We start from the raw sequence: 13855 nt of genomic DNA, 5'->3' as shown, positions 1-13855 counted from the left end.
CTCATAGTTTAAATTTGATGGACGGCGGTATCGAAGCCAATTTATTGAAATATTTCGTTTATATTCCGGTTCTAAGCGGGGTATGAGGAATACGGGCGCTGAGGCTAGAATGAGAGGGTAGGCTAAAATGGCGGTATTTGTAAATGCTGGTTGTTGTGTAAGACCTTTCCTGACCCTATACAATATAAATATACAGTTGCTGTACCTTCTTAGCTACAAGTGCGATAACCTAACTCTCTAGGTGTCATGAGAACTTAATGTACCAAAACCGCTGAGCCATCTCGAATATTACCTTAGTGAGCTGGATAACATGGGTACTATAAGTTGGCACACACGAAACTAACACTTCCTCCTCCCAAGCCTCAACCACACCTAGCTAATACGAAACTCTTAATTTTCGTGACTTGTTTTTTTCCTTCAACTTTCCAGCAAAGAAAGGTAACAGCTGCGTCCTTACATTTTTTAGTTCGAGGGACGCCAAATCGCTTCCCTGAAATGTCACCCGCCTTAAGGACACCCTTGGCTAGGCCTATATCGAACCAATCCATACATTTTTCCAGGTAGAAAAGCAACATTGTCCAAAGTATAAAGTAGTAAATCCAGGCAATTTCTTTTAGAAAATTGAGGTGATTCCAAAGCTTGATTGAAAGAGCGTACGGGTATTTGGGATATTACGTATTCATTCACATTTACAGGTAGAAATAACGCAACATTAGAGAGTTGTCAGATATTTTTATAAGATTTTTGATGTTTCGACGAGGGGCTGATCACTACAGTGTTCATGTTTGCACCGATTACAGATTATTCGTAACCATTTTAGCACTGTTAAAGGCGGGGCTTTTAAACATTAACTCGTACTCCATTTTGTACAGTCAAAGTCATAGCCAATAATGCTTGGTTCCTCATGTTTTTGAAACTTTTATCAGCCTAGTTTATCATTTTAAAGCCAACATTTCATACTCCCTTTAAATAAAAGTAACTTAAAAGCGTGTACATCAACGCGTAGTAATTTCTCTTATATTTAAATTTCACTTGAAGTATAATTGGTCAAGAATAAGATTTCTAAATTCAAAAAGATGTCGTCCAAGATATCTTAGCCTGTGAAATTAACTCCCTACCAAACCTATTGTTATAAAAATCCCCCTTTATGGACTCGCACCGCATTCCAAGGTACACCGCGGTACGGGAAAAGGACTCGAGAGAAAATTGCAAAGATAAACAAGTTGGGAAAGCCAAAATATTACCTCTCCGAGTGGAGATGACTATCACTACCCCTTAAACAACCTAAATATATGCATCTATCGCTTTTTTAATTCTTTGCAAGTGCAGGAATTCAATTTTAAAATAGTCAATTGTTCAAGCCTTTTCATTATCTCTCAATTGCTGTGGAAACTCTACTCTCTCGCTATACCTCAACCGAATTCTTAGTCTACCAGTATGATTTGTAACATTTGTCCATATCAGGCTGAATCATACCTCGCCACACTAAAAGCAAATGTCCCCAAAACATGGAAGAAACAACCCAATCACACATAAGCTAGGCTCGTACTTGTTCATCGCTTTCGATGATTTCACTAATATTAGCATTAACATTTTGTACATTATTGGGTTCCTTATTAATAGATATGCCTACGCCTACAGTACTTTCAATAGAACATTTATTTAATGCATTATCTTTCGTACGATCATGGCCAACTGGCCTCGTGGTAGGACCAACATTTTGTGTGCTAGAACCTGTTCCAGAAACAGCCTTTTTTTCCGCGGCTAACGCTCTTCTCCTTTCATTTTCGCGTTTCCTAAATTCGGGATCTGACCTTTTTGCCCTCATTCTTTCCCTTGCCTTTCGTTTTCTGATTTCCTCTTTACTTAAATTATTATCTTCCTCCATTTTATTATTCAGTTAAATACTCACAAAAATCCGCAAAAGCAATCCCCTTGCAAGACTGTAACGTTTGAAATATTATTTTCCGAAGAAATTTATTACGGAAGATTGAATTATGAAGTTTTACCTTTGAAATTCAAATAAAGAATGATAAAAGTACGTAAAAAAGGTCTTTCACAAATAGGGGCGTATAAACTAAACAGCATTTGTTTATATTTAAAAAATATTCTTAGATAGTCAAATACTTTTTGCGCCGTTGAATTTTTTTAACACCAGCTTGTAAAAAAGGTCACTTTCAAACTAAGGGGGGGGGCGTATGAAAAAACAGTTAAACATTATTCATAGAATAATTTCCATATATGGGGGTAGGAAAACGGTAACAGTTGACAAAGACTAATTGTATTTACCTTAAGTGGACAAGCAACTTTTCACTATCTTGTGGTTTTGAAAATGCATAGCTTGGCAACACTGTCACTTGCACCGCGAATCGGCGTATGGGTTTTCCATCTTGAAGGAGAGAGGAATGGAGTGGAAACCCCCATACCTATAGCGTTGCCTGTGTACCCCCACCTACGGCACCGTAGTCCTCCCAGCATCCTCAGCGGTTAGGTAGGGTCGTACTGGACAAAATTATAAAGGGCGCTCCCTCTATCTTAAAAATAGAAGCTAGTTCTCATACAAATAAAATGGCGCTACGCGGCAGCACTTAGCAATCGCCTACCGAAGGGTAGGGGCGTGCGCGAGGTACATTGGGAGAGATACGGTGCCGCAGGTCGCCCATCATCATTTCCAATCCATCTCAACTCCCTTTTCCCTGCCTACATCAGACCATTTGGGGCAAGGTTACTAAATCGAATCACATACGCGATAAATAGTTCCCTCATCAATGGCAGTACTACGTATGCTAACGTCATACCCTTCTATCTCTTAGCTCAGTGTCATCCCCCTACTGGGCGCGTACAGTATATCCTCTCGCAAGAGCGCGCCCAGAGGAAGGGATACACAGTCTACACCCCTCTCTACCGCCACTAGTAGAGAAAAAGAAATTATTATGGTTTTGAGAGGAGCTTCTCATTTTGGTTGTTGTTTTGAAATGCACGGGCCTTGATAGATATAGCAGGCAATGAATGAAATATATCGCAATGCACGGGCCATGATAGATAGAGGAGGCATTGTAGGAAATATAACGCAATGCACGGGCCTAAATAGATATAAGAGGCAATGTAGGAAATATAACGCAATGCACGGGCTTTGATAGATATAGGAGGCAATGATTTAACGACTTCGGTACTTGGGTTTATCTTTAATATTTAAATAAATATAATTATTTTTAAATATTTTAATCGCCAGTAAATAACTTTAAAAATAGTTAAATCGTTTAAAATAAAGTTGTTCATAATATCTTTCGAAACTTTGCTAATATTGACGTTTAAACTGAAGGGTACCCTTCTTGCCCGCTTTCTTCAAATTTTGGGGTATATATACGATCCGTTTCCATTATAATAATAGATAAAAACGCATTCGCGTGAACCTTTGGTGGAAGCCCTGCCATTGGGAGGCTAGACGTTTCTCGTAACCCTAGCTGATCGCCGCGTATATCTTAAAACCAAATAATAGATAAAAACGCATTCGCGTGAACCGATGGTGGAAGCCCTGCCATTGGGAGGCTAGATGTTTCTCGTAACCCTAGCCGCTCGCCGCGTATATCTTGAAACCAAACGATGACGGTGGAAAAGAAGCCAGAATGTACTGACCGGCGTCCACGTGGAATGGACAAAAGACCTGAAGATGGTGGTGCATAGAAGCTGGTGTCAATGTGGAATTGACGAAGAACAGAAGATGGTGGTGCATAGAAGCTGGAGTCAAGGTGAAATTGACGAAGAACAGAAGTTGGTGGTGCTTGGAAGCAAGCAAGTACAGACTAGTGTCCATGTGGGACGGACAAAGATTAGCAGATTGTGGTCCTTAGAAGCCAATTAGTAAAGACTGGTGTTGGTAGATGAATGGCTGGTGGTGCTTGGAAGCAAGCAAGTACAGACTAGTGTCCATGTGGAGTGGACGAAAACCAAAGCTGGTGGTGTTGGAACTCAAGAAGAATAGCCAGAGGAGACAAACCCAAATTTCCGTGAACTGTCAATGCAGTCCGGAAATTGGGAACACGTTTGCTCCGATACGCAAACTGCGAACGCGGTCACGTGGGGTCTGACAGACAGACAGACACACACACACACAGACACACAGACAGACACGGCCGGTGTAATACCTCTCACGTGACATACGTCACTCGGAGAGGTAAAAAGTGGAGTAGGACCGAGGGAAATCTCTGGACATCTCGAGGTAGAATTTAGAAGACGGTGACCAGTACTAGTACCGTCTTCCCCTTTAACTGTCTGTATGCGTTCATCCAAGCGTCATAATAATAGACGACCAAAGGGATCCTGAGAGACAGCGGAGCAAGAGAGAGATGGAGAGAGAAAGAATGGGATGCTGGAAGATGAACAGCGAATGCAATGCCGTTGCCGGAATCTTCCGCGCCCCTTTTCTCTAATGATCACTATAAGGTTCTATTTCAAAGAGGAACGAACCAAAACCTGCGTTGCTATATTGCTGCTCCATGGTAATTGGTTCCCTCGGGACAGAAATTAAGGTTAGGCCTTATCACGACGTTAAAAATCAGTTAACACTAACGTAGCGCGCGAGAGATAACCCCTAGTGACGTCATACAAATGTAAGTCACGCGTGGTCAACATATGAACAGGTAAATTGGTCGAAACAGCCATTGACCAACGTCTAAATCCATAGCAAACGATGTTAACAAATAGATTGAGCACGAGAAATTGAAAAAAAGTCATCTAGAGCACAATATCACGTGGTCAACATATATGAACAAGTTAATTAGGGAAAGGAGCATTAATTAATCAAGGTCTAAAAAGAGGCTTAAATGTTGCTCACACATCAGAGCTATAGCACGAATGACGTCAACTTGGGAACAATATCACGTGAACAAAGTGGCAGAAATATCACGTGGCCAAGTTAATTGGTTAAAAACATCATTGGAAACAAGTTTAAAACGAAAAACGTCATTGGGATTCTTTATTGATAACTTTGAGTTTAATCTACTTTTGGGGAGATGGTTAATACGCGAAACCTTCATCCATTTGGTATCTACAGGCCAGCCTAGTCCTGGTAACATCCGACTTATCTTTATCTCTCCCTCTCTCTCTGTGTGTGTGTGACGGTGCTGGAGACTGGAGAGTTGAAATAGACGAAAAGGAGCTAGGAAGTAGAGAAATGAGAGGACCCACCTTGTAATTAGGAACATATCATTGCACTTTCGCCTCGATAACAAGGTTACGAGCTTGGGAACAGTGAGTGAGACGGGAGGAGGGAGGAGTGATGAAGGAGTGATAGAGGATGGAGACGACATTCATTAAGGAGGAAACAAGAGGAAAAGTCTTATTTTTCCGGCCAAGTTACTTAGCGGTGAGCGTCAAGACTCTTTAAACAAAGTAACGTCGGGAAACAGTATAAGTCTCCATGCAGCAAGAGCTTGTAATTGCGCGATGGAAGAGAGAGAGGGGAGTGGGCTGCGAACTGGGAATTTAGTTTGAGGTCTCTCTAGCTGCCTTAATAGATGATTCCCGCTAAGCCTACTTTGAATATATAATTATTTTAAGCTTAAATTACGGTTGCTCTAAAATTTTAGTCTAAAGGCTACTGAATTTTTAATTTCATGGCTTAATTTGCATATCGAGTTTCTAAGGCCGAGGTTCAGCGAAAGGGTTCTATCGAACTGAGAATAATGAAGCGACTGTGGAGATTTTCGAGCCCCTGCTGTTAGGGCCAAAATCAGAGAGGTTCTGCGAAGTGAAAGGCAATGCATGTGGTTCTAGCTATGATTATATATATATATATATATTATATATATCTCCAATAAGCAAAATTAAAATAATTAACACATCCCAATGTCAATTAGGCCTCGAAAGTCAAACTATTTGGAGTTCCGGTTGTGAGTGACAAACCAATTGAATATAAAACTAAATTTACCAATAAAATAAAACAAATTCAAGTAAAAACCATCCGCTTTTCAAACGAAATTAAGCCTCATACAAATACATTCATTCATTCATTCATTCATTTAATAAAATAAGAATAAAAAAAAAAAAAAACTTCAAATATTACTACTGGACTAATTTCCTTAAAACCCCCAATTTAATTCACGAATGAATAAATAAAACGAGTGTTCAATAAAATTCGGACATATTTTCTTTCCGGAAGAATAGAGACGTTAGAGGAGGATCGTCGGATCCGGAAGGAGAAGTGCGCGTGAAAGGAAATAGGCCAGGAGGAAGTAGAGGAAGGAGAGAAAGAGTTTGTGCTGCTGCTAATTAAAGAGCGGAAGGCAAGCGAGGAGGATGCGGAGCTGGATAAATGGAGGAAGGGATGACGAACGATAATTCCCATCTTTGGAAAAAGAACTCGAGAGAGAGTGTGGGCTCTCTCGATCGGAAAATCTTTTCAATATATAATTCCTTGGATTTAGAAAGCATGGACCTTATAAACTCTATCCTATAGAGGACGGGAAAACTGAACTGGGAGAGTTGTTTCTTTGTCCATATTGCAACAGTATAAAATAACATAACGGTATATGCAATCAGCAAGGAAATTAATTAAGATTAGTGTTAACTTCTCTAGTATATCAACTAAATTTAATTTCAATGAACTCGCTGAACTTTAACCCTTGGCGCTTAGGGGGACGTAATAAATTAGGAAATGTATTTTATTCTAGAGGGGTATATCAAGGTCATAATTTCGACATTAATTAACTTAACTTCAATCATAATTTATGCTAATTTGGTCGAGAAAAATAATAATTCATTCCGGTCCTCTTTATAATTACAGAGTCCATGATTTCACGCGTCACAGCCAAAAAGGGCGGGAAAAATACAAGCCCATAATTCCTTAAAGGGGCTTTAATTATCTGTATAGGCGCGAGAAACGCCGGCCGCTCGCGCACCACCAAAGAAAACGCTTCAAAGGACACAAAACGAGATACGGAACAAGCCCATCGCACAACCGAAAATAAATGCAGCCTATAGGGCCGCCATACGCCGTTTCTCTACAAGTATTTAATGGAATTTGCCGAGTACCGAACATTCGCCTTGCGTTATTCGTGATTCGTCTCCATTACTCTTCGCTACTTGGACCATGCTTGGACAACGACGTGTACGACGGACGTACATAGATGATTGTCTTAGTTTGTTTTCCGGAGAAATTACCTCAAAGGCTTAGAGTGTATAATAAATGCGTGCTGCACCAGACCAGAATATTATGATAAGCAAATGTGGTGTAATATTCGGTGGTAAAGTTTCAACTATACTCGCGTTCTCACTTATATACAGCTAAATCGATTTAATTGGGTAACATCTCCCCAATGGATGGTTATCGATCCAGGCCCGCAAGAACAAACTTATAACTAAGCCTCTCCTCTACAAGTTCAGCATCAGGCTTCTCCTTAATCAAAATTTTGAAGAGAAGTTTATCCATCCGACTTAGGAAAATCAGTGGATTCAAATATATATAACCGCGGAAAGGTTCACATCCCAGAATTATACACCCCTTTTCAAAGTGGGTACCGTACAATAGAGTCTGCATGTGGTGTTAGAGTGTACTCTGTCTTGAGTCAAAAATGTAACTTCTATCTCATGCATTTTGCCACAAGGGTCACTGTTTTCGAGTTATGATTTGAGGGACTGTTTTAGGGATGACCCCTTAATTAAATTAGCAGTTTCTTAATTAAATTTAAGGGGTCATCCGTAAAATACTCTGGATGCAATCTTAACTCGAAAACAGTGTCCCTTATGCTCAAAATGTTAAATAGAAGTTACATTTTCGACTCAAAATTGTTTTCCCAAAGAACATCCCTCTTAATTTATGCATGCAGACTTAGAACATCATCGTGAATATTGAAACATAGCTATATTTACAATATTAAAGAATTCTTTAAAGGGGTTTTTGTATGGATAAATATTATCGTGTCGTTTCTTAGATGGCTGGTCTGGTCAAATGAAACCTGTTAAGGGGCATTTTTTCTCGAGTTTTTCTTTTTCCCTTCATCGGTTTTCTTACAGGGAGCGACGGAAGAAATCGCTTTATCGATTTACAAAATAGCCATAAGCTCTTAAAAGACCCCAGTGGGTTGCGGTAGTCTTCCATCTTTCAGACTACAAAAATATCCGATATGCTCTTTAGGTACAGCGAGAAAAAAAAAAGAGCTCTGATCTACTTTACTATACCTGTTCCTTAGGTTAGGGGCAAAATGGTTACGAATTTTCAAAAGTGGTTTATGAAATGTTTGCGGTGTTGTTTATTTATTTATTTATTTATTTGTTTGTTTGTTGAAATAAATTTATTCTAATATAAAAGCAGATCCCTAAGTAATTAAAGGAACGAATAACTAAGTACCATCCACTCCTCTTAATTTTATAATAAATAATTCTTTCTTCATTAAATTATTCGCTTCCTAAAGGTAAACATTTATCTATGCGCTAAACTTTCCACTCCTCTTAATTCTATAATAAATAATTCTCTCTGCATTTCCCACTACTAATATTCTATAATATATTATTCTCTCTGAAGTTTCCACTATACTCCTAATTCTGTAAAATATAATTCTCTCTGTATTTTCCACTACTCCTAATTCTATGATAAACAATTCTCTCTGCATTTTCCACTCATCCCAATTCTACATAATTAATAGATAATTCTCTCTCTGCATTTTCCACTCATCCTAATTCAACATTAACATATAAAATTCTCTCTGTATACTTAAAGGCGAGCGGTAAACTTCAAAGCGAAAATAGCAACTCAAAATAAAAATAAATAAATGAAAAATAAAGCAAAGGAATTTAAGCAAATCCACCGTTTCGGAAGTAAACGAAAATACTTCCGACCCTAACAATAGACATTTTAAAATAAAGAAAGAAGAGTGGGGGGGGGTCTTCTCGTAGCATCATGCATTCCGTCCGTGGTTAGGAAACATTACGAGGAGTAAATGTCATCCATTTTAAAAGTAGTTCCGCGGAACAACTGTACGTAAGAAAGGCGGGGAAAACGATTACGGTATAAAGAACAAAAAAGGGGGGATGGGGAGGGGGGCGAGGGTAGGGTTCGGGATTTTCCGCGGCCGACGTGTAGGTAACCGTCGCTCGTTAAATTAGATTCGTCAATCTTCATCGCTCGTTAAAAATAAAAACTAAGCTCTCCAAGAGTATTTAAACCAATCCTACCAAAATTAAAGGGATAGTCGCGTAAACTTTCAATCCCAAAATTTTTCTAAGGGCTTATTCGTGTTCGTTTGGTTAAATCAGTGAGCATGTATAAGAAGGAGAGACAATATTTTCCGTCACTCCCACCTTTTAAAACCAGAGGGGGTTGAAAAATTCAGCGCATGCGCAAAAAGGCGCAACAGAGAGGAAAAAATTGAGAGAAGATTGTTTACGACCCGTATGCTTAACAAACCACGTGACGTCCAGCTTCCCGGTTTTTACGCCGAGGTAGGTGCGCGTGAGAGAGAGGTCGGGGATGTGCCGTAATAGTTACAGATTGAAGACTACTGAAGGTGTGAATATTTCCTTGTTTCAGAAACGAACCAATGTTTGAGAGCTCGTAGCTTCGACACCAGCATTCAGTTTAGACCCCCCCCCCCAAGAAAATAAGCCCTTTAATTTGTAGCAGACTTATCAGAAACACGAGCTGTATAAACGATAGTGGAAATTAAATTCACTACCAAGGTACTATCCCTTTAAGTTAAGAAAATATCCAAGCATCCTAGGAGCAGCGGCGTGGCACGCGCTATTATGTCGGGGTTGCTGTTACGCGTGGAAGAGGAGAGGGATGGATGGAGAGGAAGGGGAGCGGGGCATCTTTCCGCATCACGCAGTCTTCTCTCATCCTCCATTATATTCGGAAAATGGCATTTGGGGGTAGCTAGCTGCTAGCTTAGCGAGAGCTGCCTCAGCTAGAAATAAGAATAGCGCAATCGCTAGTCTCTAGCTATAGCTACGCGCCCCGAGGAAGCTCCGTCCGCTCTCCTCTTTCTTCCTTCATGCTCGACTCGAGATCGCTACGCTAAAAATTCCCCCAAGAGCGGCAACGGCGACGAATGAATGCGTGATGATTCTCTATGGTTTATCCAAAGATATCTCGCCTTAAAAAGGACAGCAGCATCCCCCAAGGAGAAATGGTCCGTGCATTTCAGACAATACAACCCCTTCTTCCCCACATCCCCCCCCCCTCTCTCCACACTTCAAATTCTTGCTTCAATCGCGGAGTGGCTTTTTGACAATACGAAAAAATTCAATTCAATTATACTATCAGCTTTGGGACGACGAGTTATTATTTAATCGATTCAATTTTATAGTTATTTAAATTGTAACGATTTTGTTATCAAGAATAATTGGTGCGCGGAAGTTAAGTATACTATTTTATTTGGGTAATAAAATATTTGATTCCTTCTATGGGGATTTAGACTAAAAACTGTGTTTCGTCGGTTCCCTGTGAAAATTTTCACTCAAAAACAGTTTTCTCGTTTCTCTATGAGAATTTCCATTTAAAAACATTTTCCCATTTCTCTATGAGACTTTCCATTTAAAAACATTGCTTTTTCATTTCTCTATGAGAATTGCCCTTTAAAAACATTGTTTTCGCCATTTCTCTATGAGAATTTCTATTTAAAAACATTGCTTTTCGCATTTCTCTATGAGAATTTCCATTTAAAAACATTGTTTTTTCTTTTCTCTATGAAAATTTCCACATGCGCATAAATAAATAAATATATTACATAAACACCACAAATGAAAAAAAAAATGCCTCCAGACTTATTCCTCTATACTACAATTTAATTTTGTCATATTCCTTTTATCCGGATATGACAAGAAAAAAAACATTCTAGAATATTTTCCGGAGCAGACTAGCTAGGTAAAAAGCCTAACTTCCGAGTAAGAGAGAGAGAGCGAGAGAGAGAAAAAAAACAGAGGAAAAAAGAAAAGCTTTACCAAGCCAAGGTAATGAGGTAAAAGTGTCGGTAATGGAGTCCCAATGTCATTTGTCACCTCGTGAAAATACCTCCCACCCTCCCTCACGTGCATTCCTCCACGTTTCCATGCCTAGAGCCGACGACCGAGGCTTAAGGCCCATTCAGACTGTGCTACAATCTTACGTTAATGTCGGTCGCCTGCAGTTCAGGCGAAAGAGCAGACGACTTAAAACGAGTCGCGTATATGGTGTGATTTTTACAACCAAGGCTTTTGAATACTAAAATAGCTGCTCATCCAAAATGAATTTCAAATACCGCGCCAATAATCCTTCAACTTTTCATATATCGTCTGCTAAAGCGTATAGGCTAGCTCAGTCAGTAAGGCATGATCGAGTGAGCTATGGCTAAAGAAAAGGCGCTAACTAACGAGGTGGCGCCATCTAAATAGTCACAGCCCGCAGACGAAACTGAAAACTAGTTTTCAGACTAAACACGCGCACGAATCTTTTAATACGTAGTTGTTGACACGTGTCTAATTAAGCGAGCAAAGTGACTTCACCGACGTAAGATCTGAACGTATTCTGAATGGGCCTTTAGTTGTCAATAAATGAATAAGATTATCTAACTATTCAAAGTTAGTTTTTAGGGGAATTTTCAACTTCTAACAATAACGACGTACGTACGCTAAAACTAAAATTCGTTCAATCAACTTTAGCAGTTTTAGTCTTTTAAAAGTAACGTAGGGAGCGAGAGGGGTTAGGGGGGGTTGGGTGCAAAGGGGGATGGGCCTCTTGTTAATGAGCTTTCCGTGTTCCCGGTGTTACAACTATTATTACCATTAGAAAAAAAAGAAGAATCCCTACAGACTTGTAGAGAGAAAAATCGACGTATATTCTCTCTTCAGTTTGAATAACGAGAATAAGTCTTTCGGCGAAGAGTCGTTTATTTTAAACTTTCTCATAACTCTCACCATACTCTAAAAAGTGATAGCCTAATCAGGAATGCATATAACTAATAGGAATAATTGTGCCCCCTTATATATTTAGTGTTAATTACAACGCGGGTTTTTTTTTTTGGCAGGGCTTGAGAACTTACTACACGTCATGCCTCATAATTCTAACGTCTTTAATCATCAGGAATGCATGCATCTAATTGGAATTATCGTGCCCACCAATATATCCCATGTTTTGTGGGCCGGGCTTGAGAACTTACTATCTGTGGTCACGCCTCATATTTGTGACGCCTTTAATTTAACTGTGATTTTATTGGCTGGTAGCAACGCAATTGTTAAAATGTAACACACATGCAGCGAGATAGATTATTAATTCGCTTGGGTAAAATTCGTCATACATAATGATTAGTCTAGCTAGCTCCTCCCACAAAATCCGCCTACATACATTGAAAAAGAAACAGCACGTACACAATGATTCCAATTAGCCGTATGCATTCCCACCATAGTAATAACATCTCTCCTTGAACTGAACTGAATTCTGATACGTCAATTTTGCATGAAATACCAAAACGGGGTAGGGAAACTCTAACCAATCAGTCACTCGATAAGGAAGCATTATTTACTCGGCGCCACGGACGTCTCTCTCGCTCTCTAAAGGAATAAGATTTCAGGTCTTGGATGGAAGTAAACCTTGTTTACTTCCACCTTCTCCGGAAACGGATGATAGCGTTCGAGGCACGAGTGTCCGTAAAAGCGTAGCTATATATAATAAATAAACCAAGCGAGACCAGGATAGGCAAGGCTTACTTAAGTCTCGGGTTACTCAATGTCCCTAAAACTGGCGGCATCCATTTATTAACAGCAGAAAGGGTTCTATCATTCTCTTTTTAATATTAACAGGCAATCAATATACTGAACCGAATTTGTATCAAACCCTCCATGAATATTAATACATCCCAATTACGGTATAAAAACATTTATCGGTGGTTTTTCTCATATGAAAAAAAATCAGGGAGACTTAATATGAAGGGAGTTTATTAATAAATATATCGTAAATGTTATTTTAGAGTTAGGCTAGTGTTTGGCGAAAATTTTCGCGATACAAAACTCGATTTTCCCAGGATAATTACTACCTCTGTCGATAAACCTAACGGGAAGAAGTTTCAGCTCAAGGCCATCCCCAATAATACGTATTTAACCAGTTGACCATGTGATTCGATACTTGAAGGGAGTATAAAGAAGGCATCGGTGGATGGGTAAAATTTATTTGAAATACGTCACAGGCACCACGTGACGTCAAGATAAAAACACTCCGCAAGGGACAACACCTAGTCCTATGTTTTTCGTGAGACTCTCCAATTCCCCAAAGCGCTAGTTTTCGAAATAAAACAAACCAAGTTCCTTTGAACCACGCCTGGGTCACGTGGTGCCTCTGACGTATTTCAAATAGTTTTTATCCTCCCGATGATGCCTTCTTTACAATCCCATTAGTGTTGCCAAAAAACAAATTATTATACAGAAACAGGAACAGGACTTACGAGCTGAACAACACGTGACCTTCCGTGCTTCGATAGTGGTGGTAGTGTTCTGTTTTATCAAAATTAACTTCTCCCCCTGTATATCGCATCCCTGGCATTTTAAGTAGAAACCGCGGTTAAGGCATAGCAGAAGCCCATTTCAAATTGAACGTACTTCATTCATTCTGGGCCAAGTATCCAATTAAAATGGGTATAAAATAGCAAGAGACATTGCTCTCGAAAATTACAATTGGAATTGGGAAATGTAAGCCTAGTACTCGATTCCACCTGATTTCATCTTGAAGTGGTACATATATACGAGGTCCTAAGAACTAGTCGGGTAAAAGAGTGAGAGAGGGAGAGAAATCAGATTTAAGAGAGAACTTCCAGATCCAATCATTTTACGCCACAATGAATTGTAAAGAATAAAAGCACCCTTTGCCAGCAGGATTGCCATCCCCCCAAAC

The 13855-nt window shown here is 39.5% G+C and overlaps 1 protein-coding gene across 2 annotated transcripts in view; it reads right to left on the bottom strand.

Moving 5' to 3' along the window:
* The window catches only part of LOC149718233 (RNA-binding protein 38-like), a 122270-nt gene that overhangs the window by 56820 nt on the left and 51595 nt on the right, over positions 1-13855 (bottom strand). The gene's annotated exons all lie outside the window — the stretch shown is intronic.

This window comes from Phalangium opilio, unplaced genomic scaffold (assembly GCF_054372755.1).
Source record: "Phalangium opilio isolate 3A_F unplaced genomic scaffold, DU_Popi_V2 ptg000002l_1, whole genome shotgun sequence".
In the NCBI taxonomy this organism is placed as follows: Eukaryota; Metazoa; Arthropoda; class Arachnida; order Opiliones; family Phalangiidae; genus Phalangium; species Phalangium opilio.
The sequence above is the reverse complement of the archived record's forward strand: the minus strand, read 5'-3'. Positions and strand labels throughout refer to the sequence as shown.